Source organism: Capsicum annuum, chromosome 9 (genome assembly GCF_002878395.1).
Source record: "Capsicum annuum cultivar UCD-10X-F1 chromosome 9, UCD10Xv1.1, whole genome shotgun sequence".
Lineage (NCBI taxonomy): Eukaryota > Viridiplantae > Streptophyta > Magnoliopsida > Solanales > Solanaceae > Capsicum > Capsicum annuum.
Window position 1 is genome coordinate 180,184,009 of NC_061119.1, and position 15,519 is coordinate 180,199,527.

Sequence of the window (15,519 nt, forward strand, 5' to 3'; positions counted from 1 at the left end):
ATAAATTTTATAAAATAACCATCGAACCGTATCATTGACACCCCTAATTACTAGATAAGGCCCAATTTAATACATGAATAACAAAATTATTTTTGCATTAACTTTATACAATATTCAGTTGATAGGTATAAATGGTATATAACCTTTATGGTGGTTGATTGTGTTTTAGTAAATTTTACATATTAGTGGAATAATATATAAGCAGCCTCTTGAACTTGTTCGATTTTTTCACTCAAACACCTAAAGTAATGGTTACACCTATGGAACACCTCAACTATATTCAAACTATGTCAAATGAACACAAATTACACAATAAGAGATTAGGTTTAGAGCGTGTAAATCACTTGTCATAAAATGAATAATATAACCAATGATAAAAAGAAACGCCATTAAAGTAAAAAAAAAAAAAAAAAACTAAAAAAAGAAACAAAAAAACTTTTCTCCTATAGTCTCCTTTTTTCTTATCTCTTTCCAAAATTGAAGTACCAAGAAAAGAAGCAAGAGCTAATACCAGATATATTCAACTCCTTCTTTCTCCCTCTTATTTCTCCATTATCACCAGCCTCTCCCTACATTCGTCCTATTCATTTAGTGTCTTTTGATTTTTCACTCACTTCTTGATGCAATCTAAGCTATAAAATCAAGGAACTAACTACGAAAACTAAGAATAATCGATTCAAGATATAAGATAGAAGGATTGGCATAAGAAACTATTAAGAAATTAAGAACTATTGAGTGTTTCAAACTCAAAAATCCTTAATCTAATAGATTCAAACATCAAATATCTTACGTGGGCCAAGAGGGGTACAACGCCTTCAAAACCCCCATTACAAAACAAACATTCAATATAAGTTCACCAATCACACTCTCAAGTGCAATATTCATTCAATATTCAACAAAAACTGATGAAAATAAACCCTAAGAGTTTCTACTTAAGCAAGGGCCCAAAAGTGACCCTATCAATAAATGATAAAATCCCTTGAAGTGGACATTCTGCCTTTTAGTGATGGCCACTAGGATGTCCAGTTGCACCTGTGATAGTCAGTCTCTCTGTTCGTCGCCTTGCACCAGTAAGCCACTGCTTTGGGCTTCCTAGGACCGTTCTAGGGATGGCCAGTCGCCTTGGTGGCAGGACATCACACCCTTAGTCGCACCAAATCAGTGAAGTCCGCCTTCTTCCTTATTATTTTGGCTTCCTAAACCAATTCTCAACGCATAGTATCCCTTGGTAGGTATCAACACAAACTCCAACACCTCTCTTTTGATGAACATAGCTTGCAATTTTTGAAGTTCTTTGGCTTGGCTCCTAGTAAGCGATTTTGAGAAACTTAGAAAGGATCTTTAGGAGCTCAGAATCATATCATCCTCTCCATCTTGAGAAGGATTTGGCCTCAAATCCGTTGGGTAATCATTTTCTAGAACATCAAGATGTGAGAGATCACATATGTTGAAGTTGTTGTGTACTTGATAATCCAAAGGGAGATCAACTTTGTAAGAATTGTCATTTATTCTCTCAAGCACTTAGAAGGGGCCATCTCCTAGTGGCATCAACTTAGCTTTCCTTTGTGTCGGGAACCAGTCCTTTCAGGGATATACCCATACCCAATCTCTCGATTCAGGAAAAAGTTTTCTTCGACCTTTGTTCATTTTTTTTGCCACTTCATGATTCTTATTCTCAAGGTGAAGACTCACATTTTTATGTAACTTCTTTATTGATTTCTCTCTTTGATTGTCATCTAAGCTTATCACAACATCACTAGACAAAAGAGTGAGATCTAAGGGGCTAAGTGGGTTAAAACTGTAAGCACATTCAAAGGGTATCATACCACTAGTCGAATGGATAACACGATTATAAGAAAAATCGAATAGGGGTAGATAATATTCCTAAGAAGCCATTTTAACTTTAATCATGGAACGGAGAATATAACCTAAAGTACTAGTTACCACTTCCATTTGACCATCGGTTTGTGGGTGTCACGACGTTGAGAAAAGCAATTTCGTACCAAGCCTACCCTACAATGACCTTTGAAAGAGACTAAGGAACTTAGAGTCCCTATCATTAATAATGATTCTTGGAACCCCATGAAATTTAACATCATGTTTAACAAATAATGAGGTTACATTAGGTGCATCCCCACTCTTATGATATGGTATAAAGTGAGCCATTTTTGAGAATTAGTCAACCACCACAAAGATGCTATCCTTACCTCTCCCCGTCCTAGGTAACCCTAAAACAAAATCCATGGAAATGTCAAGCCATGGGCATAGGAAAATGGTTGTAGGTGTATAATCCTTGAGGAAGAAGGCGCGATTTGGCACTTCTACAATTCATACACTAGCCACAAACTCTAAAAATATTATTCCATATCTTGGGTCAATAGAACTGTTCCTCTAGGATTCCGAGGGTCTTTTTAATTCCAAAGTGACCTATCATACCACCATCGTGTGCTTCTCTCACAAATAACTCTCTCTAAGAACTAGAGAGCACACATGACCTTTTTTCTTTGAACAAGATTCCATCAAACTTGGAATAGGGTATGGAAGCCCTATTCTTGATCTATTTTTCCCTACCCCATTCTTCACAATCTTGGTAGATTTGAAAAAATGTGGGATCCTCGGGGTACATCGTCTTTAGACACTCAAATATCAATAATTTAGATGACAATGTAGAGATAAGCACATATTTCCTAGACAATGCATCGGCTACTATATTTTTTTTTTTTTTTTTGTATTGAATTACATAAGGGAAAGTCTCTAGGAAAGTAATCCACTTGGCATGCCTTTTACTGAGTTTATATTTGGCTCGGAGGTGTTTCAAGAATTCATGATCGATTCGAATCACAAACTCCTTAGGACACAAATAATGTTGCCAATTACTCAAGGCTCTAATTAAGGCATATAACTCTAGATCATATGTGGAATAATTTATAGTTGCTCCCTTAAGATTTTAACTAAAATTGGCAATAGTTATTATCTTGCATTAAGATGACACCTATTCCTACTTTACTTGCATCATATTCAATTTCAAACATCTTATTGAAATTGTGTAATTGCAAAAAAGAGCGGAGATAAGCATAGCCTTCAAAGCTTTAAATGCATTGTCTTGCTTATCACACCACTTAAAAGGTTTGCCCTTCTGGATCACCTTAGTCAATGGCGCGATGACAGTGTTAATTTTTTGACAAATATCCTATAGAAACTAGCCAACCTATGGAAGCTTCATACTTTGCTAATGGATTTTAGAGTTGGCCAATCCTTGATGGAGTCAATCTTAGATTCATCCACCTTGAGTCCTCCTGAGCTTACAACAAATCCTAAAAACACTACTTTCAGTCACACTAAAAGAGAATTTTTCAAGATTGACATATAATTTTCTTTTCTAAGCAGTTCAAACACACTTTGCAAATATAGAACATGCTCTTTAAGGGATTTTCTATAAACTAGGGCATCATTAAAGTATACCACAAAAAATTTTCCAATAAACAGTTTCATCACATGAATCATCAACCGCATCAAATTACTAGGAGAATTGATAAAAACAAAAGGCATGACCATCTATTCATAGAGACCAGAATTGGTCTTGAATGCGGTCTTCCACTCATCACCCGATTGTATCCAGATTTGGTGGTACCCACTCCTAAGATCTATTTTTAGAACACACATAAGCCATTCAACTCATCAGACATATCATTAAAATGGGTAATTAGGTGGCGATACTTTACATTATTTAATTTATGGCTCGACAATCAACACACATGCGTCATGTCCCATTTTGCTTCAGCACTAGCAACATTGAGACCGCACATGGACTCATACTTTTTTTGATGTACCCCTTGTTGAGGAGTTCCTCAACTTGTCTTTGAAGTTCTTTAGTGTTCAAAGGTTTAGTTTGATATACCATTTTATTTAGTAATTGAGAACCCGATACAAAGTCTATTTGATGCTTGATTACCCGAAGTGGGGTAACCCTTTTGGAAGTTCCTTGGGGAATACATCTTTATAATTCTGTAAAAAAGACAGATAGAATAGGGAATAAAATAAGTAGATGGGGGGTTAGTGTTAAAACTAGATGGAGCATGAGTGTTTTGTCATCATGCTCTTTGAAGATATCTTTGTTTCTAGCCAACATCACCATTTGTTCATTTCCCTTTAATTTTCTTACTTTCTCACCTTCTCCACCTTCCTTTCCAATGGTCTTATCTTCTTTCACCTTTTTTCTTTTCTCCATCAACTCCTTTAATTTTTGATGGGCTTCATTTACTTGTGAGGGTGAGAGAGGATGTAGTGTAACTTCCAACTATTCATTTCAAAGGAATATCAATTGGTTCTCCCATCATGCTTAGTCGGCCGATTATATTGCCATGGTCTTTCCAACAAGATGTGTAATGACCCTTTAGGTCATTTTTAATATTTTAACTTATTTTTAGTGTTAGAGATTTTCTATAGTTGCCCCAAGTCATTTATTACTTGTTGGGATTTACAGTTTGGTCACTAGGAAGTTCGTTTGATTTTTAGAGTCAATTTTCTGTTTAAAATTCTTCGTTGGTTTCAAATAGCCATCGGCCAAAAATTTTAGTAAAACAATCTCGCATACAAATTCCAACTATGCCATAACCTCCAAAATATTGATTTTAGGCTAGGTAGACCTTTTGTTTGGGTCTTGAGGCACCCGAGCTCATTTTGACCTATTGGTCGAAAAGTTAAAAAATTAAAAACATGAGTGTGGGACCCATATTTGGTAGAAATAAGATTGAATGGAAAATATGACTTTGACATTGTGTTTGGAACATCAAATATAGTGTGGTTACAAAGTTCATTTGTGTATATTGAATTCCAAATGAATCCTGAGGCCTTACAGAAAACTTGAAAAATTTCCAAGTTTCAGTTGATATTTGATGTTCAATGGAGATAATGTGATTGCACCAAGGGTGTAAAGATCGCCACATCTAATTCTGAGGTTATATAGTGCGATTTTACACCTGGGTGTACGATTACAACACATGATTACTTGGTATAGGCATAAATAGTCCCCTTTTGCCCGATTTTGGCTCACTTTTCACTAATCTCTTGAGAGCAAAAATCCTAAAGAGTGAGATATCTTAAGATCGAGACTTTTGGGTGACTTGAAAGCTTGATTAACATTTATTTTCACAATTAATTTCCAATTTGAGGTAAAATTACAATCCTTTCGTGGTGGATTTTAGTGTTTTCTTGACCAAAATGCCTAAATAGCTCGCGGGCTTGATTTTAGCCCTAAATTAGCTTGGTTTTCACCCATTCTTGAGGGTTATGATTCCTTGATCATATATGAACATTAGGTTGACCACAAAAATGTGATATTCAAAAGTGGGACCCACTTGGGGTTTTTAGTGTCATTTTTAGATCCGAAGCACAATGGTGCAATATGGGGATTGTTATTTTCGTATTGATGAGTAAATTATGATTTTGATAGCGTGATAAAATTTTCAGATTATGATGTGAAGATAGACATTGGTGAATGATTTAAGAATTTGTGGTTCAACTTTGAGGTAGGCATTTGTGTACTGTTCTTCGTAAGATAATGTATGTTATATATTCCATGTGAATATGAATGTTAAGATTGATTATGGGTAGAATGACTTGGTCTTGATTATTCAATTTAGACATTAGATGAGGGTGTTGACTCGTAAGACAAAATACATATTACACTTTTAGAATCCTATTATCTTCTCCCTAAATTAAACTATTCGCAGAATGCGTATGATATGTGACATAACTCGACCTAGAGCCTTATCATAATGGGATACCAAGTCCAACCACGACCGGATACCACCCCCGTTATCCAAACCAACCTCTAGCCGCCTACCTTGAGTCAGCTGAATTTTGAGCATATAACAAGATAGCATAATTGTCCAATTCCAACTCTGGGATAGGTGTGACGATCCAAGACTACCCCTTAGTTATCACATGGTGCTTACAACCCCGAAGGACCAAAAGCTAACCCATGAATGATATCTACTGTGAGTACTGAGTAATAATACTGTAATAAATGCAGAATAATAGGCTGAAATACCATAAGGTTCAAAATATCTGAAATACTGATAATGAATAATAACATCTAAAAAATTGAATACTGTCTGAAAATCTAGTCTGAAAAGCCTCTAACTGAATCTGTCTGAAAGTGGAGTTGATGGGATAATCTCCCAACTAACTCCATCTACTAAAATACTGCTAAGCTGAAGTACTTAAGTAAAAGCATATCCTCGATAGATGAGGACTCATTGCTAAATCAGCTACTACTAGCTGAATCTGGCTTAGCGCAGTCAGGAACTTGAGCATCAGAACCTATGATATGAAACATCATAGCCCAAGAAATGGGTATGCTGTCAGTAGTGGGAATATACTGGTATGCTAAATGAGGTAAAGTTTAATGCATGGGTTCATATGCATGAACAATAACTAACTTAATGATATGCAAGAGCTGGATTACATATATAGAGGATCTGTAACTACTAAACATACTGTGCATATTGTGACTGAGTATACTGTAATTGAATCTAATAACTGATAATTGAATATACTGATAATCTAAGATCACTGATAATCTATATTACTGATAATTAAGTGACTGTATCTGACAGCCTTGATTTTGCAGAACTGAACTGAGTTCTATTCTGAAGACTGAGATCGAAATTGAAATTGTAGGAGGTAATCATCTAACCGACATGCCCCAAATAAGATAAGATAATTGAGCTGGGGTCCAATCTATAACCCCAATTGGAAGGGTGTCAATACTGTGCCACAGGTAAAGACAAGCTGAAAAGTTACCCTCTACTAGTAGGTTCCCGAAACGAGAATGGTGGTACCCTTTACTGGCAGGTAGAGCACCTCATCAACCCTCAACTGGTAGGTGTGATGTCTCTACCTACGCTGGCTATGTAGTTCTGGAATGCAAGAATTTCTTCTAAGGATCACACCCTCTGCTGGAAGGTGATCCCCAGTCCTTGGGTTCACTAGGTGCTGAATCTTACTTCCAACTGAAAGACACTGAACTGTTATACTGGATTGTACTGGACTGAATTCACTGAGATTACTGAGTTTTCCTAAATTCTGTAATTGACTGAGTTCTACTGAGTTCTATAATGGACTGAGAGTACTACTGATCATGACATGACTGATAATATTCTATAACTGACACTGACTCTAAATAAACAGCTAAGTTGTCGGGTATTAAATACCCCTAAGACTCGATAGCATGAAAAGTAAAGAAAAGCATAATCTTGAATAACATAATAATGTTCACTTGGTCATAATTCATTCATAGAGACATTCCATCAAACACTTGTAATGCATTAACTTGTACATGAATGGGGAATACATGTTTGCATGCTATAATGGAATTATTTCATTCTCATAGATAATTTGTCAAACACATAAGATGCATACTTGGTTCATTAAATCATAAACACTTAGGGTTAACATGGTTATAATAATCAACTTGCAAATTGAAGGGTTTATCATGAATATCATGTAATTCAACACATACTAGAATTAATTCTTGGAACTTGTTTTCTACATCATGGATTAAAACTCAAACAACATCATGAACATGAATTCAATCTAATTCAAACATGAAAATCATAAATCATAAACCTTGTATATTGAAAAAGGATTCGTGGGCTCCATGAAAGGTAAGGATCCATGAATGAACATCTAACATACCTTAATTTGATGAGTTCTTGGAGAATGACGTACTACTGGCATGAATGATGATGTTTAACTACTGAAACTTAAAATCGCCATAACTTCTTACCCAATTGTCAGATTTCAACAAATTTTATATAATTCGAAAGCTAATTGAATTTCCTATGTAATGGCGGGCTCTAATCTGAAAATTACTGAATATTTCAAAAATTTTATCTAGGATAATCCATGTATTGAGGGTTAATCTAGGCTAGGAAAATATGGGGTATTACCATAGGTCTATTGCCGTGACTGACCAAAGCGAGCCCAACTATCCAAAACAAACCAATAACCAAACCATAAACCAAAGCCAAACAATAACCAAGTTCCTATCTGTAACATAACATAAGAGATTGGAACAATCATAAGTTTAACCAAATGGTATCAACCCCAATACCAATGCTAATACTATGACTGACACTAATACTGACACCATCCATACCAACCTATAGTGGTCCCATAAAGCCTTTATTCAAAACAAAAACAATATTTGGTTGGGATATGACCCCAACATAGCCAAAACCAATATCCATAAAATAACCAAAGTATGTAAAAACATCCATGATATAAAATGGAGCCTTTCAGAGTATGGAACTTTACCTCTTTAATCCAATAAACGATCTTAAATCCGAACACTAAGTAAGAGGATTAGAATGATTGGTTCATGCATCACGTGGGGATACAACCGCCCAAAGATGGGTTAGCGGGTGAATGCTAGCAAGAAACTCAGGATAAGGATAAGATAATGTCAACTATTAAAACCAAGTAAACTAACCATATGCATTTATAACCATACACACACATATATATATATATATATATATATATATATATAACCATGCCGGAAAGGGAACTGGGTTTAACATGCATTTAAAACCATTAACCTGGGTATGTGTAGACTAACAATTCTAGAACCACCCACGGGCTATATGGGTCTAGTGTAACCCTCTAAATGGGCCTCGATGCATGTAGCTGCATGAACCGAAGATATCACAGGAGTTGGGTTTTCCAAGTACCCTCTACTCTCTATGATATATATGTACAAGTGTACTTAGAGTATTCTTGTATACCTCATAAGTATCATATATGGTCTCCATGACCAACCCTTATGTCGGCAAACATGAGTTTCCAGTTCCCGTCTACTGGACTCATACCTTCACGATTAGCTACCACACTCTGCTATTATTGCCTAATTAAAAAAATTACCACACAACCAAACTACCATTCCATTTATTATTAACCAAGGCTATAAGTATTGATATTGTTATACAGCGTATAACTAGCAAGCAATGTCCTTAGCCAACCTTTTATAGAATAAGGGATTCCCATGCACCCATAGATTTCATTACTTGGTTGATTGGGAGATTCCCATGTACCCCACAAGATTGTTCATACATATGTTTTCTTGGGGGATTTCCTTGTACCCCACAAAGCTTTCAATTACACCAACCATAACCACCAAGACCTTACCATTTAACCATTCCAAACCATTTATACCATTTAAGATTCCATTACCAAGTTGTACCATTCAATATTTCAATGAAAAGCCAATAATTTAACCAAATACATTCTCATTGACATAATATCAAACATATTGGGGCATAGTGTTTCCAAATCCAAAACCAGTCACCAATTAACCATTACCATGCAACCAATTGTTCAAACCACCATAATAATATGAAAACCATAAGTAAAAGACATGGGAAAACCATAACCAATCATTATAACCAAAACCCTAACATATATTTGAAAACCTAAAATCATACAACATTTATACCATGATTTTTTTTTATAAATTATGCCTTTTTGTTGGAACTAACAAGAGGGAGGAGAAACTTGCCTTAGATTATAAGACGATGGAGAGAAATCACCTTAGCAAGCCCCAAATTGATCCTATGGATGAAACCCTAGCCTCCCTTAACCCTAAAGGTTTGAGAGAAATTGAGAGTGTTTTAAGAGTTTCTAAGTGTTTTAGATTAGAATAATAGGGTAAATAATGTCCCAAAAGAGTTATAAGTCATTGGGTCCCAATGGGTTATAAGGGAAAATGTTAGATTACCCCCAACTTAAATAGTATAAAAGTTCCTGCAGGTGGGTACGACCACCCCTCTCGATACGTACCCTAGGGTATGATGGTACCCACCACTCGTATCCCAACCAGAATCTCAACCCCCACACAGACCCATATAAAACTCCTAATTCTCACTCGTACCAATCCTATGATTGGTACTCATAAATCATACCTGTAATTAAATCAAGAGAAGTTGACACTGTCCACCATACGAGTTAATGGTATGTATCGTACCCTAACTTATGGCTCAAGGTGAGCCACTCATACTCAGATTCAAGTTAAGTTACCATGTTTTAGATTAAGTGATGGAAAAATCAAACCATATAAACCATCACCCACCATCTAACTCATACCCATCCAAGTCATACCTATTCCAGAAAGCAATCCAACCTACCAACCAACACTAGTTAGCATACGACCAAAACCATACCTGTAACACCCCGATTTTCTGAACCAGAATGCTACATGGTGCTTATGACCCCGAAGGACCATAAGCTAACCCTTGACTGATATCTGTACCTGTATACTGCCTAAAAGACTAAAAAATATGAAAACATAAACTAAAAGGCCATAAGGTTCAATACTAATACATAACTAAAAATATGGTATAACAATACCAAAATAAATCTAAAATAACTGTCTGAAAATACTATAGTTTGGAAAGCTTCTAAACTGTCTGAATAAGGAGTTGATGGGACATATCCCCAACTAACTCCATCTAGAAACTAAACTAAAATAGTAAATGAAGCAATAATCATATCGTCTTCGGATGAGAAGGACTTATAACAAACTCTGAACACTGGAATGCTACTGTTGATCTGGAGCTCGTGCCTTTGAACCTATGGTATAACATAAGAGAAAACACCATAGCACAAATACGTCAGTACCTCTGAATGTACTGAGTATACGAGTGAGGTAGGCTAAATCTAGGGTTATATGCATGAACAATACTGACTGATATAAACGTGAGAATACGTACATGCATATGTAACTGTAACTAAACTCATGGAGATACTGGCTACTGAGTTTGAATACTGACAACATAAGTGTACTGATACTGAGATATTGAATAGATGAACGACTATTTATGATAGTTTAAATTATGAAAAATTGGTCTGATTAACTGTCTAAAAGTCCTGAAACTGAATACTGAGTATGTAAATCACTAATAAGTGATCAACTAATACTATATTACTAAATACTGAGGGACTAGTACTATGTTAATGAAACATGAATAACTGTATATGATAGTTCTGATTATGAAGAACTGGTCTGGTTAACTATGTCTGACAGTCCTAAAGCTGAATACTCATATCATAAATTCTGATAACTGATATGACTGATAATATGAGTTCTAAGAATTGATATAACTAATAGCATAACTGTCTGTATCTGACAGTCCATAAATCTGAAGGAACTATCTGAGTTCTATTCTATTTCTGAGTTAACTGTATCTGACAGTCCTAAAAGCTGAAGAACTATCTGAGTTCTTTTACTGAGACTGGGACTGAAACTGAGATTGTGGGAAGTAGTTATCTAACCGACATACCCCAATAATACATATAGCTAAGTTGGGGTGCAGTCACTGCCCCAACTGGAGGGGTATCAATACCGCACCACTGGTAAGGACAGCTATGACTGACCCTTATCTGGGAGGTACTCAAATGAGAATGGTGGGAACCCTAAACTAACAGGTTAAGCCACCTCATCAACCCTAATCTGATAGGATAAGATGTCCCAACCTACACTGGCTATGTAGTTCTGGAACATAAGGATGACAACTAAGAATCACACCCTGAACTGGCAGGTGAGTTCCCATCCTTGTGCTAACTTCTACTCCCATCTGAAGGACACTGAACTGAATAACTAAGCTAAACTAAATAATTGAACTGAACTGATTATCTAAACTGGTACTGATTAACTGGACTGATACTAGTGGTATTGTTTACCAGAGCTATGATGATAGGCGAAATTACGCGCCTATATCAATATATTTTGCCCATATTTTAGCCTAGTTTCGAGAACTAATTATCTATTTCGTACACTTTTAGTCCTTTTTCCTGTAAATGAGCTAACAAATGTGATTAGGAAAGTTTCAGGTATAAATGATGCAAAATACAGCAATTTATGGCTTACTTGACGCAAAAGAAAGCTCACAAACGAGATGGAAAGGAGCTGGACGCATAAAGGACTAAATCTGCTGCATGGAAAATCTGTCCCGGGCTAAAACAGCATTTCTGAAGACTTTGGGACTTACAGACACAAAGCTGGATTTTTGCCATAATACATTAACCTAGTGCAATTAGGTTATGTGTTTCATCATTCTATTTGGATTATAATTTTGTAACCTTACCCTAGTACAATTGGGTCAAGGATTTCATTAGTATATTAGGATTTGGTTATTTATTTTATTAGTTTAGTAGGAGTAGGATAGGAGTATTATAAATACCCTATCATGTTAGAGATTTTCAAGAAGAAGAAAAGGGGGGGGAGACATTCTGACAATTCATTCATCTCCTTACAATTAAGACATCTTCCTACAACCCATTCTCAATTCTTCATTCTTCTACTCTTAAATTCCACAACAAGAGAATCGTTACTTGCTACGGAATCACTAAAACCACACGCCAAACACCTACTATTCACGCCATCCACCATGCAAAACGTGATATCCTTCGCATTCATGGGTAACTAAATCTCTTAGTTGGGGTTATGGAAGCCGAATGAGTTACTATCTATAGCTATGAGTTTGTGAGTTCAAGACAAGTATATTGCTTATATCATTATTCTCTTCATCTTAAATCTACATTCTTTGCGGTTCAAACACAAGAACACGCCATTCTAACATCTAACCTGTTCGAGAGAAAGGTTATTTGTCTAGAAAAGAAGACGCATAGACCAACGCCAGTCTAACATCTGACTTGTTCGAGAGAAAAGTTATTTGTCTGGAAAAGAGATAATGTCAAGGTAGTAGGACACCCTTTCCTATTAAAAAGCTAGTGCCGTACCTGGACTAACTTCTTGGAGAATTCGTACCGTTAGTCACGCTTTAAGCTCGAGAGAGTTAAAGTGAAATAGTCCTTGTTTAGGTCGAGAGACGCTTGGATTTACCATCGACTACAATTCTCTATAAGCAATTACATGTCAAGACTCTACACACTCATAGCCAATAGAGACGTATACCTCAGAAGGTGGACATAACCCCAACGCCTCAATTCTCATTGTTTACAACACACGTGACAATCTCTCTTTATTTTGCTATTTTCAGTTCTTACATTCTTGTTTTGGTTACATACTACAATCCCCCCTTTCCTACGAGACTTGCACTAAAAGTCTAGTAATTTCTCTTGCTTGTTGGCCAAGCTATTCTCTGTGGGATCGATACCCAACCCAGGTTGGGTTCTATATTTGCTAACGACCGCTTTACACTCCCACGAGAGCTGTAGATTGAGCGTTATCAAGCTAAACTAAGTTTACTCGATTCCGATGACTGATGGAATGTACTGAGTTTTAAGGAGGTTGAGAGTACTGAAGTTACTGAGATTAACTGTGAATACTGAGGTTGCTGAGCACTGAGATTACTGAGATTACTAAGTTTTCCTGAGTTACATGACTGACTGAATTCTATAGATTATGGCTTGACTAAGAGTATCATGATAACATGACATGACATAAGGCACACAACTACATTTTTCGGGTACAAGTACCCCCAGGACTCGATGGAAGGAAACTGACACAACTTAACTTTCTTGAGTACATGACCATCAATAATGTTCAATAATACACGAGTGACGGATTTCATAAAGTACATGGTCATCATAATATCTAACATGAATAGGAATGCTTATAATCAAGTCATGAATCTCATATTCTAATAGCATGGGCATTCCGATAACATATACTGTTCATAACGATAGCATGGAAACCATTTAAGCATAAAGGAATGGCAAACATGTAACATTTAGTTCATATTGTAATAATTTGGGGATAACTCATGTGATACTTCAAAATCATGATCTTGTTCATAGCATGGAAGGCATATAAACACACTATGAATCCATTCCCCAATCATCACATACATTTCATTAACACATATATTGCACAACAATGACAAGTGAGCTCTTTGAACGTAATAGACTAGCATGAATTTATCATATAGTTCACCCCTAAGTTATAATACATGATTTTTATCATTCTAGGTATTTTATCAAACACCTTACATGCACAATATTGAGCATAGGTGTACTTAACAAATTTAGAAATCTTGAACTATCTAAATTCATGGTTCCCAGCCAACATGCCCGTACACTTCTTGAAAACACATTTAGATACCATCTTAAAACACAATTAACAACCATCAACATGAATATAATCACACAACAACATAAAAATCATAATTTATTATTTAAAACATGGTTATTGAGCTCCACGAATGAAAGGGATCCATGGATGGACACTACACATACCTTATTTCTTAATTACATTAAGATTGATAGAGAGAATTGATTGAACTTGAATCTTTTATGAAAATCCTAGCTTGTGTTCTTGAGAGGATTTTGAGAGAAAGAATATGTTTTGCTGAAATAAAGGCTTAATTTCGTGTTTAGGCCTTATATAGGGGTGGGAAAAGGACCATTTTGCCCTAAAAATAGACTGTTTAAATCACCTAGACTACAACATGTATGGCGCACACTTTATCACACACATTAGGGTATACGTCACACACCTTATCGCACACATTAGGTTGTGCATCGTACTTCTTATGGCATACTTTAGGTTATGCGTCGCACACCTTACGTTAGGCAACGTACTCCATTTTGAAAAGTCATAACTTCTTGCTCGGGTGTTGGATTTAGGCGATATTGGTATCGTTGAAAAGATAATTCAAAGAGATGTCATTTGATATATAGTAGTCCTTCTAATTCAATGTATACAAGGAGTTATGACCAATTGAAGTTGGCCCAAGTTTTGACGCTCCCTAAAATTTGAACGATAGGAAAGCTTTCAACTTGTACTTGAGTTAGGGAACCTCTATGATCTAATTTATGCTCAAATAGATTCCCGCACTGCATAATTATTTATCACATTAAATTTACATAGGATTTGAGAATTTTAAAACATCTACGTATAGGAATGACGAATTTTTATTCTAGTCCTAAATGTGGGGTATTACAATATCTCCCCCTTGGGAACATTCATCCTCGAATGAGACTGGCTGAGATAAGAGAAAAGACAACTGACGTGAATATAGAGCATCAAAGACTGATCATGATTTCATGGCTGACATGATTGATAAGCTGAACATATCATATTGAACATATATATCTGATGCATGCGTAACTGATTCATAAGTACATGAGGGAGAGTACTAATAAGCTGATCACATATATCTGATGCACGAATATATGACTGAACTATCTTATGATCATGCAAATAAATATGCAATGATAAAGATACCAAGTTTGAACTGGGAACTGACCATGGAGCTTAATGCCAAATTTGTACTGAAATTTGAACATGAGAATGAGTAAGCTCAAACAAGACTACTACCATGAACTAAAAATACCGATGAGTCTGAGATTGATTACTCAATATGCATGAGCAGAAACATAAGAACATAACTGAGTCTGGAACATGATACATAAACTGAGCTGAGTATGTAATGCATGACATGGATAGAGTATCGTATCGTGGCTACACTGAGCCATTGAGTACATGGCTTACTG